Here is a 19,667-nt window from a genome sequence, read left to right as displayed (position 1 = left end):
TTTCTGCTTAGTGATCAAAGACTGTACACATATTCCACTGCTGCATTTATTATAAATTACTTTGGATAAAAGCAGCAGCTGTGTGCCTCAACTGTAAATGTGTTTGTGAAATGTTTAATGTCATGTTTTCTTTGTGTCCTTGGGTGACCAAACCAAGTTGCACTATGCATTTTTAATAATGCTACTCCACTGACATTTCATTTTGCTTTATCATCCTAACCTTTTCCAGAACCTGCCTGAATATTTCTCTCTCTTTCTGCAATTTAAATTGAACAATTTAAAAGCTGATGACTACCATCCAATTCCGGATTAATTCCTCTTTACAACCAAATGTGACGAGTTTAGAGCTTAAACGATTAGTGGAATCATTGCTTAGTTGATCTACATTATATTAATCGCAACTATTTTGTTGACTGATTAATTGTTTAAATCACGTTTTGAGCAACAATGTCAAACACTCTCAGATTCTCCAACCTAAAGATGAGCTTGTTTTTGATCTGGGAAACTGGGATGGACATTTTTCCCTACACTTAATTCATAGATCAAATAATCAGAAGATCAATCGATTGAAAATAATCATCAGATCATTGTAGATCCCAAAAACCAGAGTGAGGAAATGTATTCACTTACTCATCGTATTTCAGAGACAGTAAGTCAGGAGTTATTTTGGACTCTGACCTTAACTTTGAAAGTCATGTCAGTAACTCTCTCACTTTAAAAACAAATCAATAATTGGGAGGATTTATATATCAAGCCATTTCTTTTAAGAAACTTGTTTCGACATAGTATAGTATGTCGAAACAAGTCATAGTAAATGTAGTTCATGTTACCAACTACCAAGGAGGGCTACTGTAATGCTCCCTAACCCCAAACATAAAACTGTAGTTACTGTCTGTGTCTGAGAGGTGGATCCGGGTTCTTTGCTTTTTTTGGGTGGAAGGGTGTTTTACACGTGCCTTTTGATGTAACACACATTGAGTTTACTTATTAATAAATTTGCTTCATGAATAAAATGTCCTTGCATATTACTATAAATATCAAGTATGTCCCAAACTAAAACTAAACCCTACAGATTTCAGGAGACAAATGAAAGTCCAAAGACAACAGAGAGGTGCTTAGATTTGCTGGATCAGCTGCCATTTAAAAGATATGAATTGAACATATCTCTTTTTCCCTCGCTTAGTCATCAAGTTGCCCTCTACCTGCTCGAGAAGGCAATACCGCAATATAATTGACAATTAAAAAATAATAACCATGGAGGAGAGAACATTGAAACTGGAATGCATAAGGATAAGACTGTTATTGTATTTATATTCTAAGGATTTTGATTGATTGAATAATTTAATAGCACATCAAAAATAACAATAATATAAATAATAAAAGAATATGCATTGGAAAAAGCCTAAAATGCTCTCACGGGTCTACTCCAGTTTTGATTAAAACGATCAAATCAAATAAACTTAAGTGATTAAAAAATATTTTTATTAAAAATTGTAAACAGTGACAGGGATCTGAGCAGTTTACTATTGTCCCACATGTTGCAATATATACACTAGACATTTATAAATGGACATATTAATAATACACATATGATAATATTGTGTAAATAATCGAGCGCCTCTTAATTTATTTTATACGAACAGTTATGGTTACAGACTCTCTCTCCACCTCCCTACACTCATATTGTATTTAGAGTGTAACTCATTCGCCAAGAAATAGACAAAACGCTCAATAAACAAAGTGTAATATGAATTTCGCTGACAGCATTATTATGATTATATTTCAGGATATTGCAATAATGTTTTTATCGTTAATTCTTTTGGCCACAATAATCACAGGTGTAGATAGTTTTTCGTATACAAGAACACCTAAAAAATGGGTCCTAGAGACTTATGTGACGTCACAGATCAAAGCACAGATCAGCATAGCTCAGTACTCAAAGCCCACATTTACATTACAGTACATTACAGTCATTTAGCAGACGCTTTTATCCAAAGCAACTTACAATAAGTGTATTCAACATCGGTTTTCGAGAGAACTAGTCACCAGAAGTAATAAGTGCATGTCCTTTCCTCAAACAAGCATCTAAGAGCATAAACCAGAGCCAACGTACAGTGCAGAAACAAACGAATGCAATAAGTGCCACAAACGATAAGTGCAATAAGCTAGTAGGCCTATGAATACAATACATTACAATACAATACAATACAATACTCCGAACACATTTTTGTTAGGAGACAAACTGTATATTTGTGGTAGTATATTTGTGTCATCTAATTCCCCCCTGGGGTTGAATAAAGTTTATAACTATCTATCTAGTAGTAGTAGTACAGACCAGTAGTTGAAATGGACGAAACAGGAGACGGATCTCAAAACGTAAATGTAAATGCACGTTATAGAAGAAATGATAATCATGTCATGCTTCTTGACCTTCACTACCCCGGATTCATCTTTCCTCCTACTCCAACAGGAGATCGAAATTATGTTGGAGCCCAGGGCTTTGTGGAATTTGTCAACAATGATGGAATACCGGATCACCCCCCCGTCTATTTGTTTTATGACCGGTCCAGGTTTACGGCCGAAGAACTAATTGCGATCGATGAACTCATACGCGATGACAGGGACCCAGCCAACCAATATGATTTCAATGACAACATGAATAATATTGTCAACATTGACAACAATGACGGCATCAACAACGACAATGTAGATGACAACGCTTACAATCGCAATCTTGATAACAATAATGAATATGCGGAAGTGGCTGGTCCATACAATAAATGGGAAGAAATCAGATGGTGGGATGAGTCTGCTGAAAGCAGCACCGACTTCAACAAGGAAACTGAAACTAGTCCAATCGAACACGCTAAAGTTCCTGAAGACGATCCTCTGCCTGGTCCATCCAAGAAACGGAAGAGAAAGACTAACAGAGTAGAAGAGGACAGATAGTTATATGGACTGAGTGAGTCAGACAGACAGACAGTTTTAAGGAAGGAAGTAACCTCTTGAACACTAGCCCTATTTTTAGGCTTCTGCTCGAAAATTGCATACCCATACCAAAGTGAGTGTATTTCTGCAAATACAAGGTCTATTTTAATAATTTTTTTATTGTATAATACAGGTAACACTTGTGAGATGTGCTGATATGTGTATATGTTACTGGTTAATAACAAATACACATATGGCACAGCTCAAATTGAAAATGTTTCAGGTTCGCCTGAAAAAATGCACTTGTGTCTAAAATATTACTTGAAATAATGCCTAAAAATATCAATGGCATAGCCACAGTCATAGCACAACAGGTTTTACAGTCTCTAAAACTGATTTGACTCCGATTGAATGAAGCAGGCCAGCATAAACCAAGCAAAGGCATGCAAAATTCTCATTTTTGGAAGCTCATCCGCCATGAACGCTCCACGCTTTCTCATGAGAGACCAAAACAAAGACCATAGTACGCAGTTTTTTGCCCAAAAAAACGTGGTATTGAGGTAAAACTTATAGATATCTTCTAGATATGATCTTAGTTCATGTATAATTGTGTTTTGCAGTGTGTAAAATGGCTCCCATGGTTGTTTCGCCCAGAATCTCTTTGTTACACAGGTATTCTTTTTTTATTTTTTTATTCGTTTCGCAAAAGTGAATTGTACACATGTGTGTACTCTGTCGCCCCCCCCCTCTAGCCCCCTTTAAAGGGGGGTCTCGTGTACAAGAGGAAGTTAGGATTTTATTGTCATATACATATACACATACACAAAATTTGACTTCTGCATTTGACCCATCCCTGCATATAGGGAGCAGTGGGCTGCCAATGATAGGCGCCCGGGGAGCCGGGGGTTCAGTGTATCTATCTGTCTGCCTGTCTATTATCTATCTGTCTGTCTATTATCTGTCTGTCTATTGTCTGTCTATCTGTCTATTATCTATCTGTCTGTCTATTATCTGTCTGTCTATTATCTATTATCTGTCTGTCTATTATCTATCTGTCTGTCTATTATCTGTCTGTCTGTCTATTATCTGTCTGTCTATTATCTGTCTGTCTATTATCTATCTGTCTGTCTATTATCTGTCTTTCTATTGTCTATTATCTGTCTGTCTGTCTATTATCTGTCTGTCTATTATCTATCTGTCTGTCTGTCTATTATCTGTCTGTCTGTCTATTGTCTGTCTTTCTATTATCTATTATCTGTCTGTCTGTCTGTTATCTGTCTGTCTGTCTATTATCTGTCTTTCTATTGTCTATTATCTGTCTGTCTGTCTATTATCTGTCTGTCTATTATCTATCTGTCTGTCTGTCTATTATCTGTCTGTCTGTCTATTGTCTGTCTTTCTATTATCTATTATCTGTCTGTCTGTCTATTATCTGTCTGTCTGTCTATTATCTGTCTTTCTATTGTCTATTATCTGTCTGTCTGTCTATTATCTGTCTGTCTATTATCTATCTGTCTGTCTGTCTATTATCTCTCTGTCTGTCTATTATCTAAACAACTGATCAGTGTTGAAATCAACAGGAGAGCTAACGTTAGCAGCACAGTGAACATTTCTATTGTATTTCCTTTTTTATAATAATAATACAATAAATTAACTTAAATTTGAACAAATTTTGCAGTATTGTTCTCATATTTTGCCTTTTATTTAAAATGTAAATGAATGTCGCCATAACAAAGACAAATATCATCAAACACAAGTTATGACATTAACTTTGTTCAAAGCTATTTTTGTCACCTCTCTGCATCACTAATGTCCCTGTCATTGTCCCGTGCATGGCAGCTACATCCAAGAGCTCCTCACTGAGAGTCAGGTCTTATAAACATGGATAGATGCTCTGTGTCCGTGTTGTCTGTGCTTTCATCAACAGCTAATGAAGAAGACAAGTACCTGCTCGTCTCTTAGCTAGCTGTGTTGTTAGATTGCTGCTAGTTCCTGAACTTGGTCTGCGATGGTGTTTCTTCACAAACTAACATTTGTAAAAGTCTGTATCTGGTCGGAGCTCACCTGCTCACATACCTTTAGCATGCACTGGGCTGTAGCTTTTGTAAATATATTCTGCTGTGATTGCAGTCTGCCTGTTAATTCTTGGACAATTAGTTTTTCTTGGAGGCTAAATTTAGCTCCGTGTTTGGTGTCAAAATGCCGACGTGAATTGTATCCTTCATCACCGACACGCATCATAACACAGAAGACAGACCCGTTGTTCTCCCTGAAGCACAGACATGTATTCGCTTTCCCATCTTAAATTACATTTTCTTCCCTCTGCATCCATTTTTCTCTTCGTGGACATTTTGGAATTATTTGTCGATCTTTTTCAACTCAATCACTTGTTGGAAAACCTCTTTACGGGCTGTTCCCTCTCCTGTCCACCTGTTGTGATAGTTTTAATGTCGGTACACAGACAACATGCTATCTCATAATTTCAACTTTCTATCTCATGATTTCAACTTTCTATCTCATAATTTCAACTTTCTATCTCATAATTTCGCCTATGGGGATACTTTTATTTTCAAGTCTAACTTTTAATTTCTTTTCTAAAATAAAATAAAAAAATCTTTTTTTTATTTTTTATTTTTTTTTGCTGGCGGATTCGCGGGCCACATAAAATGACGTGGCGGGCCTTGAGTTTGACATGTGTGCTCTCTAGAGGATCTTCGGGCGTGCTTGGACTGTACAGGCTGGGATGTCTTCAGGACTGCCACCAACAGTCTGGATGAGTACACAGAGGCTGTAACTTCATATATCAGCTTCTGTGAGGACAGCTGTGTTCCATCAAGCACCAGGATGAGTTACAACAATGACAAACCCTGGTTTATAGCAGAAATCAGAAAGCTAAGACTGCAGAAAGATCAGGCATTTAGGAGTGGGGACAAGGACTTGTACAAAGAGGCAAAGTACAGGTTTAGCAAGGCGGTGAGGAACGCTAAACGACTGTACTCTGAGAAACTGCAACACCAGCTCTCAGCAAGTGACTCTGCTTCTGTCTGGAGAGGTCTCAGACAGATCACCAATTACAAGCCTAAAACCCCCCCACTCCATGAACAACCTCCGCCTGGCAGACGAGCTGAACGAGTTCTACTGTCGCTTTGACAGACAATGGGACAGTCCTGACTCCATCCCCCACAGCTCCATCAACCAGCCCCAGACCACCAGCCCCCCCTCCCCCAGTTCAGCAGGGGCTCATACCCCCTTCCCCAGTGATGACTCTCTCTATTCAACAGGCTTTTTAAAAAACAGCCTGTTTTTTTTAAAACAGAGTCCGGGCCGGCTGCAAAGAGGCATGTCTCCTTGGAGACATGCCACGTACCAGCCTGCTTCAAGCCCTCACCATTCTCCCTGTCCCCAAAAAACCTAGGATCACAGGACTCAATGACTACAGGCCCGTCGCCCTGACCTCTGTGGTTATGAAGTCTTTTGAACGCCTAGTCCTATCCCACCTAAAAACCCTCACTGATCCACTCCTGGACCCCCTGCAGTTCACCTACAGAGCCAACAGGTCTGTAGAGGACGCAGTCAACATGGCCCTTCATTTGATCCTCCAGCATCTGGACTCCCCAGGAACCTACGTCACGTGCCCAACTCCACCTGCAAGTGGATCACAGACTTCCTGTCTGACAGGAAGCAGCACGTGAAGCTCGGAAAACACGTCTCAGCCTCTCGGTCCATCATCACCGGCTCCCCCCAAAGCTGCGTTCTTTCCCCTCTGCTCTTCTCCCTGTACACCAACAGCTGCACCTCCAGTCACCAGTCCGTCAAGCTCCTGAAGTTTGCGGATGACACCACCCTCATTGGACTCATCTCTGGTGGGGATGAGTCCGCCTACAGGTGGGAGACTGACCATCTGGTGACCTGGTGCGGCCGGAACATCCTAGAGCTCAACACTCTAAAGACAGTGGAGATGGTTGTGGATTTCAGGAAGAACACAGTCCCACCTGCCCCTATCACTCTGTGTGACTCCCCCGTTGACGCTGTGGAGTCCTTCTGCTTCCTGGGCTCCATCATAACCCAGGACCTCAAGTGGCAGCTGAACATCAGCTCCATTATCAAGAAGGCTCAGCAGAGGATGTACTTCCTGAGGCAGCTGAAGAAATTCAACCTGCCAAAGACAATGATGGTGCACTTCTACACAGCCATCATTGAGTCCATCCTCTGCTCCTCCATCACAGTCTGGTACACTGCAGCCACAGCCAAGGATAAGGGCAGGCTGCAGCGCATCATCCGCTCTGCCGAGAGGGTGATTGGCTGCAATTTGCCGTCCCTCCAGGACTTGTTCGCTTCAAGGACCCTGAAGCGAGCAAGAAAGATTGCAGCCGACCCCTCTCACCCTGGACATGATCTGTTCGTGCCCCTTCCATCTGGTAGGAGGCTGAGGTCCATCAGGACCAAGACATCACGCCACACGAACAGTTTCTTCCCGTCGGCAGTCGGGCTCATTAACAGAGCCCGGGTCCCCCACCGACTGACTCTGTCATCCCCAGGACAATTTTCTTCCCTCCCTACTGCACATCCCTTCATATTTTAATACACTTGTCACTTTTACATTACACTTACATTACACTTGTTTACAGTCCTGTTATCTGTTTGTTGTGCACTTTATTTTATTTACTTTGAAATATCTCTTAATTGGTACAGTAAAAATGTCTGATTTTCTGTATGGGTGGAGTCAACGATGCCTTGATTACATATAAATCAGTCATTCTATGGAATTATTGAGAAAAATATTTTTATGTTTATTTCCTGTTTATTCAACGTGGGTCCTGAAAGGCCACTCTATACGACACATCCGCTTTACGCACTCGAACATAAACCAGTTAATTCAAAACCAGTTATCCGCGGAATTCGGTCACATCAGCCAGCGCTTGAAATGTAATGCTCGTCTATTTGTGGTACTACGGTACGGGTGCTTGGATAGCCCAAAACCCCCAGAAATAGACCTATATTTGATCAATAATTTGATATAACATGTCAAAGACATTATATGAAATCCAACAATAATAAAATCTGAAGTTACACTGCTGTACTATCTTTAATTAAAAAAGGGTTTGAAAATTATAATATTACCAAATAATAATCTTTGATCTGTAATAAAAACATTTCTTTCATTGGTTAACTACAATTTCCATTTGAGTTCTGTTCATGATGACCCCATATATGTCCATGTCAAATGTAATGTCATTTTACTGTACAGGTTTTTTTTAAAGAAAAGGCAAAGTCAGCTCAAATGGCATTCATATTCATAATTTCCCCATATTTGACAGGTTATAAAAATAAATCCATGAGAGGTTAAATTCACCTTTCACTGGATTGTTGTTCATAAGGACCCCTACTATGTCCATGGGTACTTTCATGAGATTTTACTGTACAGTTTTTGAGAAAATTGAAGGCAAAATGAAATTATGATATTCATAATTTCCCCAACAATCCAGTGAAAGGTTAATATAACCTCCTAAGGATTTGTTTTTATAACCTGTCAAATATGGGGACATTATGAATATCATAATTTCATTTGAAAAGGGGGTGCAGCTTATGGCGGGAACACCAAACCCCTCCCATCCTGACAACGGTCTTGATTATTTAATTTAAATTTAATTTACAGAATTAATACTCGTTACTTACATAGTCTATTTAATTCTTCCATATTTTAAATCTGGACTGTCTCAGCTGCAGAACGGTACCAAACGATTGGATATAAATCACTGAATACAACCTGATCAATGATAGAATGAATTAAACAATCATACAACATAGATAGACCTCGTTATCGTGACACATACAGACCTATGTTCATGTGTTCTGATCTGGCAGGAGCGGGTTTGGTTTCTGGCAAGTATGAAAATTAAATTATCAACATCAATAGGATTATTTAACATATATCAATAATAACAGCACTGTAAAAAAAATTCTGTGTAATATACGGTAAATTACCGGCAGCTGTGGTTGCCAGAACTTCACCGTAAAAAATAAAGTGAGAATGTATAATACATCACGGTATATCTTTTTTGCAACCGTAGATTTCACAGTTGAGAACTGTTTTTTGTTTACGATAAATTACTATAAAAAACAAGAGATTTCATTAACCTGTTTACGGTAATATGCAATTTAACGGTAAATTACTGGCAGCTGTGGTTGCCAGAACTTCACCGTAAAAAAATAAAGTGAGAATGTATAATACATCACGGTATATTATTTTTGCAACCGTAGATTTCACAGTTGAGAACTGTTTTTTGTTTACGGTAAATTACTATAAAAAACAGAGATTTCATAAACCTGTTTACGGTAATTTGCTTTAGAAATAACAACCATGTTATAAACGTGTTTACGGTAAATAACTTTATAAACAGCAACTATACTGTGAAGCTAATTACAGTTTTTCTCAGTAAAAAACACAGTACAACTGTATGATACATTACGGCATTTTATTGAAAAATGCAACTTAACGGTAAATTACCGGCAGCTGTGGTTGCCAGAACTTTACCGTAAAAAATATAGTGACAATGTATAAGACATCACGGTACAAAAATATGATACAACGTAGAACGTAATACAATTGGTTGGCATAGATTTCAGTCAACTTCTGATTATTGTAAATTACAAAGGAAATATCAAATAAAGCATATTGTAAATCAAAGTACAGACCATCATTGATATACCTTAAGAAACTAACATTCTCTGTGAAAAACAGGTTGAACTGTGTTGTGGAATATTTCTTATGACTAGTCGGGAGAAGAAAGTTGAGGTTTTCTATCAATATAAAGTAAAACAGAGTTTTGATGAACGATCAAGGTTTGTAAAGTCAATTTATTTGCTTGCAAGCAAAGAGAACAGTCTCACAGACACATTGCAGTGATCTGGGAGAGTGATCTACCCAACAGTCAGAATGCATGGACATTGATGCTCAGACAGCTTCCTGTTATCTGCTTAGCTAACAAGAATACACAAAGAACACAATAAAAGGCAGGTCATCCTTCGAGCCTTAGTATACTTCATTTAAGACAGTCAGGAAGATGCTTTATCTCCTGTTTGCAAATCCCTTTGTTCACAGTTTGCCTTACAATAGAGAGTTTAAACACACAACAGATGCTTCCTTTGAAGCCACTGTGACACTGTTAAAATGACCATTGCAGAGACAGAACAGACATTCTTTACCCTCACACATCATATCTGCATGCAAAGGTTTACGCCTTTACAACTTCAGATAATGCGTCAGCAAAGGAAGTCAAAAGTATTTCAAACAGAGGATCTCTGTTAATCAAGGCCTCTCTGTGTCTCTGTCTTACGAAGAAGAAAGAAACAGTGCACAATGATAACAGATAACAAGACACCTGGATACTAAACTAATTAAAGTCATCTACTGAAACTACAGTTTGGTGTCTGCTCTTTTAGGACTTACATTCCTTAAACCTGTACATGAGACTATGACATATTTTCCCATTACAACTGATGCAATATCTTGTACAATATACTCACAAAGCAGTGTTGAGATCTTGAAGAAACAGCATGTGTCCATATATATGAAGGATAACCATGAATAAACATGAAAGGATTAGCCACTTGCCCTGAGTTGATCAAGAGTAATGAGTCACTGAGTCCAGACTTGACTGAAGAGGGCACTCAACATGGTATAGCGTCTCACATGGACATGAAGTTCAGGAAGCTGGAACTTGAAGCGTGTATTTTCACCAGTTCTGCTTGAGGACTCGTATGTTGACCATCAGGTATTCACTGTGGACTGGAATGATCCTCTCTGCACCCAAAAACAGAAACAAAGGCAAAGTTAGATTGATGCAGTGCTTCAACATGATGCCTACACAGAAATATTTACTACCTTCTGCTGTTAAACTGAGCTCCAATGACCTAGAAGAAACCAGCACTTTATACTTAATATAAAATAATAACTATCAGGTCGAATGGTAAAAAAAACTACACATTTCAGCACTAAGGCATCATCAGCATGTGTTTAATTTCTGTCGACAGGCAGCCTAAATACACAGATGCCTCCAAACAATACACTGTGTGCACAATTATTAGGCAAGTTGTATTTTTGAGGATTCATTTTATTATTGAACGACAGTGCTCTCGGTCAATCCAAAATGTTAATAAACCTCAAACCTGAATATTTAATAAAGTAAAAGTGAGGTTTTGGCTTTCTTAGGAGAATATCTATGTGTGCACAATTATTGGGCAACTATTAGTGTGCACAATTATTATGCAACTAAATGAAAAATGTTCCCATCTCACTTGTTTATTTCTATCTGTTAAAGTGAGAATAATAAACAAACAACTCAAAATTTACAAATAAACGTTATTGATATTTAAAAAAAAAAAAATCTGTGACACTATAGCCCCCCTTCTTTTCAGTAATGAGCCTTCCATTCATGGATTCTGTCACTTTCTTGATCTGTTGACGATCAACCACAGCCTCCCAGGTGGACTGTTTTCCTTCACCGTAAATCTCCCGTTTAAGAAGGGCCCACAATATCTCAATAGGGTTTAGGTCAGGTGAGGAAGGGGGCCATGTCATCATTCTTTCATCTTTAAGGCCTTTACTGGCTAGCCACGCAGTGGAGTACTTGTATGCAGGGAAATGGAGCATTGTCCTGCATACAAATCATGGTCTTCTTGAAAGTTGCAGACCTTTTCTTGTACCACTGCTTGAAGAAAGTGTCTTCTAAAAACTGGCAGTAGGTTTGGGAGTTGATTTTGAGTCCATCTTCAACCTGAAAAGGTCCAACTAGCTCATCTTTAATAATACCAGCCCATACCAGGACCCCATCTCCAACTTGCTGGCGTCTGAGTCGAAGTGGAGCTCTGTGCCCGTTACTGATCCAGCCACGGGCCCATCCATCTGGACCGTCAAGAGTCACTCTCATCTCATCAGTCCATAAAACCTTTGAAAAATCTGTCTTCCGATATTTCTTGGCCCAGTCTTGATGTGTCTTGTTCAGTGGTGGTCGGGTTTCAGCCTTCCTTACGGTGGCCATGTCTCTGAGCACTGAACACCGTGTACTTCTGGGCACTCCAGGTAGGTTGCAGTTCTGGAATATGACTACTGGAGGATAATGGGTTCCTGGTAGCTTCACGTTTGATTCTTCTCAAATCTTTGGCAGTTAATTTGCATCTTTTTTTCTCAACACGTTTACTTTCCCTGTTGACTATATATATATATATATACATATATATATATATATATATATATATACATATATATATATATATATACATATATATATACATATATATATATATATATACATATATATACATATATATATATATATACATATATATATATATACATATATATATATATATACACATACACATATATATATATATATACACATATATATATACACATATATTTATATATATATATACGTATATATATATACGTATATGTATATATATATGTATATATGTATATATATATATACATATGTATATGTATATGTATATATATATGTATGTATATGTATATGTATATATATGTATATATGTATATGTATGTATGTATGTATGTATGTATATGTGTGTATATGCATATGTATGTATGTGTGTGTATATGTATATATATGTATATGTGTATATATGTGTATATATATGTATGTATGTATATATATATATTCATATATATGTATATATATATATATATTCATATATATGTATATTCATATATATATATATATATATATATATATTCATATATATGTATATGAATATATATATACATATACACTGCATCACAGTGACGGCAAGCAGCACAGTGACCTTGAAGCTGAGCTTCTCGCCCCCAGTGTCTGAGATCAGGAAGGAGGTCAAGTCCAGACACAAGAAGAAGAGGATCGGTAGCAAGAAGTTGACAATGTAGAGGGCAGACTGCCTCCTCATGGTGATCTGTGAAATGATGTTCAAGGGTCAGTTGAAGTTTAAAATGTATCAAACGCTAAATCGAGGTGCAGGTATGTAGTACACAACAAGAACAACATCAAGGTATATGATCGGCACGTGGTAGGATGCGGACGATCCGCATATTCTCCTACTTCTGGACCTTTGCCAATCACATACCTGTATAAAGACTCACAAAATTGAAATACATCAGTAAAGTATTTGTACTTACTTACTTGAGACACACGGAGGTGGAAATGCATATTTAATGTATACTTTCCACCTCTTTGTGTGTTTGTTACAGAACTATGGTCACTTGTAGGGCTATGCCATTTTCAAGCAGAGGCCTACAAATAGGGTCCGAGCTTAAGAGGTTAATAAGGACTAGTAACTACCAATGTCTATCAAGTTATTCTTAACTAGGCCAATTTTAAACCTTCAAACAGCTGGTGCAACTGGCTCCTGGTCTTACCTCCGTGAGAGTTTTGGATATTGGCCTTTCCCCGTTTGTTACCGCCCTCACTCCGGCTTCGACCTTCATCTGCATCGATGTCTTTGGCTGCTTGGGAGTCTTTCTCCATCAGATGCATCACCAATATTGTCTCCAGGAGGCTCAGCAGCATCAGAGCAAAAATCCCAATGCAGTAGAGCGCTGGGGAGGGAAGCAGCATCAATAACTACTCATTGACTCAGGCCCTGTCCACATTACTCCGTTTCTCCTTGGATGCAGATTTGTCAAATAGAAACGATCTCCGTCCACACGGGAGTTTCAGCATCATTCTCGAGTTGATCTGCGTCCACACGGCAGCCTTCGAAGGCGGACAGCACGTGACCATTAACGTACACTGGGCATGCGCGTGACGGTGTAAACAGGAAGTGGATTGCTTGCTTAGTTAAAAAAAAAAAAATACGACAGAGTAATAAAGTAGTCTTTAATAATGAAAGGTTGTATTTGATACTTAAAATCTCCCTCTATAAACTCAAACAGACACAGTTCGTGGAAAGTTTTAGAAGTTTTATTTTTCAGACGTAGTTACAGCGCTGCAGGTCTATCTCTCTCTCTCTCACATCAAATTTACTTTAACATCAACACTTACACGTAAACGTTTACTAGAATATGGGTCCATCAATGTGGTCAACACACGTCTCTCACTCTATTCTGCTCTTGCTTCGTGCAGGAAAGCTTAGCAGATCGCTAACAGTAGATCCGTGAAATAAAGACCATGGAATCCATAGAAGAGTTTCAAGACTTCAGTGTGAATCTTTCTTATTTGTAAAACTGTGGAAACACAATATGAAATATGGCTTTACAAACTGTCCCTATACACATTACATGAATACAAAACAACAATCCATGATATAGCCAGCATGTAACATGTCCGCCTAGCTAGCTTCTAAGCTAATTTTAACATTACTGCCAATGGAGAAATGCTAACCGCGATTAGCATTTAATACAACACAAATGTTATACTAAACACACGAATAGAATATATCTACGTACATCTTTTCATGCTTCATAAATACATACTTACAGACTAAGGTCTATCAAGGCTACCAAACGGAAGAAGTAAAACGTTAGTGCAGCATGTCTTCTCATTAGAATCTAAAAACAACGAGCTGCTCCATAGGGCTGATGACGGTCACGCCGCTCGCTAATCACTCCAATAACAGCTGCTTCCTCCACAGAAATGCAGACTTTTACTGCACAACAGCTGCTAGCTGCTGCTAGCTGTTGTGCTAGCAGCAACATCATGTAGCTGTTGTGCTAGCAGCAACGCTTGCAATTAGTTATCCATGTTGAAATGAATCGCTGGTAGCCCAGTTTGTTTTCTTCCGGGTACAGGTCATGTGATAGTGAGTGTGACGAATCAGGGACGGAGACGTCATGGTTGCCAAGAACCAATCCAGTAGCGAACACGGGTGTGGGCGTAATTTTTTCTAAGCACATCCGTATACGACCATCCACACGCAAACGCAACCCCGGAGTTCTCAAATACCTCCAACCTCGGCGGAGTTTTCAGATTCCTCCGTTTAGGGTGCTCTAAAACTCCGGCGTAGTGTGGCCGCTCAGTGTAAACGTAGCAAATACGGAGTAAAAACGGAGTAGTGTGGACAGGGCCTCAGTGCAATCAAAGGAATGACTATGAGCTTCTTTACCTATAAGAGGAATTCTGTTTGAAGTGGCAGGCAGAATTTCATTCAGAATAAGTTGTAACACTGTGACAGCAAGCAGCACGGTGACCTTGAAGCTGAGCTTCTCGCCCCCAGTGTCTGAGATCAGAAAGGAGGTCAAGTCCAGACACAAGAAGAACAGGACGGGTGTCAAGAAGTTGACAATGTAGAGGATAGACCACCTCTTCATGGTGATCTGTGAAAAGATGTTTGTGTCAGATGGTTCAGATGTTGCTTCTTTTGCACATCTGGGAAAGGCAGCTTGAAATACTATGTAGTACCAGGTTTACAAAATTAAGGTAATCTGCACCAATGTGCTCAGCTCTCCCGTGCTAAAAAACGAAAACAGGGTCATTAAGTAAAAGTACAGTGGAAGACTAGACGTACTGCACTCAGATTATTACTGGAGTAAAAAGCAGTAAAATGATTTGTTATATTTTCAGATCGGTTAAAGAAGGAAAAGGAAGGAAATAAGAGTGAACAAGAGAACGAAGGAGGAAGAAAACAGGATGTAAAGAAGGAAAGGTTGGTGGACAGGATGACAAAAGACAGAAGGATATAAATAAGGAAAGAAAGAAACTGAAATATACCCATCTACATCTGGCTATACGTACAGTGTAAATAATCATGTCATGGCCGACCACCATATCACTGGCGTTGTTGGCGGTAACTGTCATGTTGATGAACAGCCATTCGTACTGGGTCCGCATCAGCTCACGAGACCACTCTGTGGCCTCTGAAGAGTTGTCGCTGGGCTGGAGCCGAATGTCTCTTGCTGAGGTGGGAGAGAAAAGAGCTGTAAAGTTGTTTTAGTTGAGATAACAAGGAAGGATTAGATGATAAGTGGTGGGATCTGGTGGTGTGTGGTGGAGACAGTGAGCTGGTGCAAGTTTGATTCATAGCCTAAAGCCAGTAGGGGCAAACCCAGGACGTACAACACAAGACACGTCATCATGTCGAAGAGAAGACAGAAGCATGAGCTAGAAAGCAATTTTGGTTTACAGTTCAAAGTCTGAGGCTCTTTTTGTGACGGGTGGCAGGTTGCTGTTTGACTGACCGAGTGTAGAATAGAATGGGAGATTGCATGTATTTTTTGGGCCAATGCAATCCCTTGCTGGAAGCCCCTGCATTGCGATGTCATAAAAGTTCAACAGATCAGACTGGTCGCATTCAGCATTCGTAGTTATCCCTACAAAGAACATTATGTACAACAAACAGCCATCTTTCAGCCAGGAGAACACTGTTTGTTCCCCAAGTGAAACGAGAAGTAAATGTTGATTTATTTGTTACGTAACGGCACTTCCATGGGTTTTTTTTACCCAAGCGACTATCTTTTCCTAAACCTAACTAAGAAGCTTAGTTTCCTGTGAAGATGGAAGTTTATTTTGAAAAGACTGTACTCATGTAACTCAACGAGATCACAGGACATAACATTGTCAAAGCTGGAGAGAAAAAAACAAGCAGCTGAATTTCGACTTGTTTTTCCGACTTATTTCCAACAATAATATACCTCACTTCTGCACCGACTCAACCAGTTACATTTATTAAAATATATCGATGCATTTTTGTCTTGATGTTAACACCGTCACACTCTTGTAAACACAAACATGCTCACCAGTGTGTACGACAGACTTGAAGGAGAGGTTGCATCTCTGTATGTCGAAGGGGAATTTGTAAATGTGCATCCTGCAGGTGCTGACCAGTCGTTATGGACTTCAACAACACCTTTATCATTGATGGTGAGATAAGGACTCGGAGGGGCTTTGTCCTTCTCCGTCCTTTATGAGAACACACAGACGCATGCAAACACAAAAACACACATGATGGCAATTTCTTCAGGACGCTTTAAAAACTACAGATGCACCGATATCGATCAAATACCAGTGCTCTGTTTCCCCAAAATTCAAACACTGTATGCCTCACTATGGGGAACTCACTGAAATAATGTCTATGCACGGTAACGTGATTAAATTTAGCTCGTAGCTTAAAACTGAGTTGTCACCTTAATATGACTGAATGTAACTAATAGTGTAAACATTAAATTTCATGATAGCATTGACAAAGAAACTGTATTTAATGTGGACCGGTCACGTTGCTGAGACCCGATCAGGGTAGTTTATCGGCATGGATTAGATTAAAAACTTTATGCTTTAAACTGCATTTCACAGGTATTCTGTACTACAAAGCTAAATCTACCAAATGTTGAAAATAATAAGAGAAATATGACAATATGCAATAAATCAAAATCCTTGTTGGTGTTTGGTTAGATATTTATTAATAATGAACTTTGTAATAGCCACCCATGACACTTATTCGTCAATACAGTGATACAGTGCTTTGATGGAATTCAAAATATGTGTTGATTGTTAAATTAACAGATGATTACAAGAAAGAAAACGAGAATACCACGGAAGCCGAGAACGACCAAGATAATTATTTTGTGATCTTGACAAAACTAGCCTTCTTTATACCGTTGTCAGGCTTCAGTCAATGTTGAACACAGGCTGTAAATAGCAGCTGGTGTTCATTTCCCTCCACATCCAACTACGGTGACTACTTATCAAGAAATTAACTTTGTTTTCTCATGGTAACGGGTTGATGAATTAGTTCTCTCTAGATTACATTACATTACATTACAGTCATTTAGCAGACGCTTTTATCCAAAGCGACTTACAATTCAGATTCTATCACATTTCTCTACCGTAGGCACAACTACGGGAGCAATTTTGGGGTTAAGTGTCTTGCTCAAGGACACATCGACATGCGACTAGCAGAGCCGGCGATTGAACCGCCGACCCTCTGATTGAAAGACGGCCCTGCTATCCACTTAGCCACAGTCGCCCACATAGATAACTTCATTATACATGTAAATTATAGATTTTTCGTGCAAAGTGAAATTAGTTAATACCAGTATGTGAGATGCACTTTTCCATCCAATGCAAAAAAATAAAAAATCAATAAATGTACTCTGTGTGTGTGTGTGTGTGTGTGTGTGTGTGTGTGTGTGTGTGTGTGTGTGTGTGTGTGTGTGTGTGTGTGTGTTCAACTTACATCTCTTCAATAGTGAGATCCGGCTTCCAGAGAATTTCAGCAGGAAGAGAAACATTATTGATTCCACAAAACTCATTTGGATCCCAGGAAATGTATTCGTTGTGCCACCTCTACAGAGGAAAACAAGTCAAAAACAGGAACAAGAAGGGAAAGTGAGAGAAAGAGACAATACATTTTAAACAGCTCTGATAAAAACCAACAAAAATATACCATTTGAAGAAAAACATTTCCCTGCAAAAGTTCAGTCTCTACTGACAGAACTCACCATGACCGTCCAAACATAAGGGATGAATTTCTGGTCTTTTTCAACCTGTAAACAACAAAAGTGTGAGAATTTGTCCAGCCAGAGCAACACTTCAGACAAGACCAACAAATCTCTCAGGGAGCTCGTACCAGAGGTCTCACAATGCTCTGCGTTAATAAATTAGAATTTGTTTTCCTAAACTTCACGTTTCTGTAGTTACTGCTGCCTTTGTGGTTCAATATAAGTGAAACACAATCGATCGCGCGCGTGTCATTTGAAATTTCGCCCAATGTGCTCAAGAGTTATGGCAGTTTACTACAACAATTTGTCAGCTGAAAGAAATATCGAAAATCGACTTGGCCTATTCTGACAAATGGTAATTATCATTTTAAATTTTGACAAATAAAGCTTCAATCACTTACCACATCCAGAATGGCGTATAGCACAACTTCCAGTGATACCAATGTGGGGCGCTTGTAGTTTTTAACGGGGCGGGTCATCGAATACAACTCGTTGTTTTGGGTCAGGTTCAGGTGATTTAAAACATCCTGATAACTGCAGTGACGCTCAGAGTAAACCCCATCTACAGCAGAAACATCAGACATCATTCTCCATGACAGAAGGAAACATACTCCTATAAAATATCTTTTAGATTAGATTCTCTTATGTTTGGATGGCTTGGAAATGTATTGTATGTCCTTTAATTGCATGTAATTTAGAAGAAATGACAAACATTGGTCTCTGTGGGTAGCCATGCATCGCTTCTGAATCTATTAGCAAACCATGAAAAACACGAGCTCAGAAATATCTGAAGTAACATTCAGTGCTTGCGGTCGCTGAAAGGCCATTTTGAGTTGGGCGTTGGCAAAACTGTGGGGGTTTGATCTCATCAGTCCACTAATGATTTTCAAATGTGAGCATTATTGCAGTGATTTGTGCCATTTGTCACCCAATTCAAAGTACAATTTTTATCTCAAATCCTGCTATAAAAACTTGATTATGTTAGCAAACGTGTGTTAGTTTCTTTTAGTGTTCCTATAATAAGCTAATAAATAAAACAGTTATTAAAAACCTAAATACATTTTTAATATAGCGTCCTTTTGTTTTGTTTTTATTTGAAATGTCACACTGGTTTCACTCTGGAATTCACATTTATCAACAGGAAACACTTCAGACTGGAAGCATTGTTTCTTCATTCATTCATATATAAACATCAGGCAGACACATGCCAATTACAAAAATAATTGAAAGTCATATTAGCTTTCCAAGCTTTTAAATATTTTCAAAGTTTAAAAAGACAAAGATTTGTTTTTTTAATCATCAAGCC

At 38.7% G+C, this 19,667-nt stretch overlaps 1 pseudogene; it reads right to left on the bottom strand.

The window, feature by feature from the left end:
* The window catches only part of LOC142951259 (5-hydroxytryptamine receptor 3A-like), a 19,454-nt pseudogene extending 509 nt beyond the window's left edge, over nt 1–18,945 (bottom strand).
* Nucleotides 18,946–19,667: the final 722 nt, after the last annotated feature.

This window comes from Anarhichas minor, unplaced genomic scaffold, assembly GCF_050575085.1.
Source record: "Anarhichas minor isolate MPS153535 unplaced genomic scaffold, ASM5057508v1 ptg000017l, whole genome shotgun sequence".
NCBI classification, from domain to species: Eukaryota; Metazoa; Chordata; class Actinopteri; order Perciformes; family Anarhichadidae; genus Anarhichas; species Anarhichas minor.
Note: the sequence above shows the minus strand (reverse complement) of the source record. Positions and strands in the feature narration are given on the sequence as shown.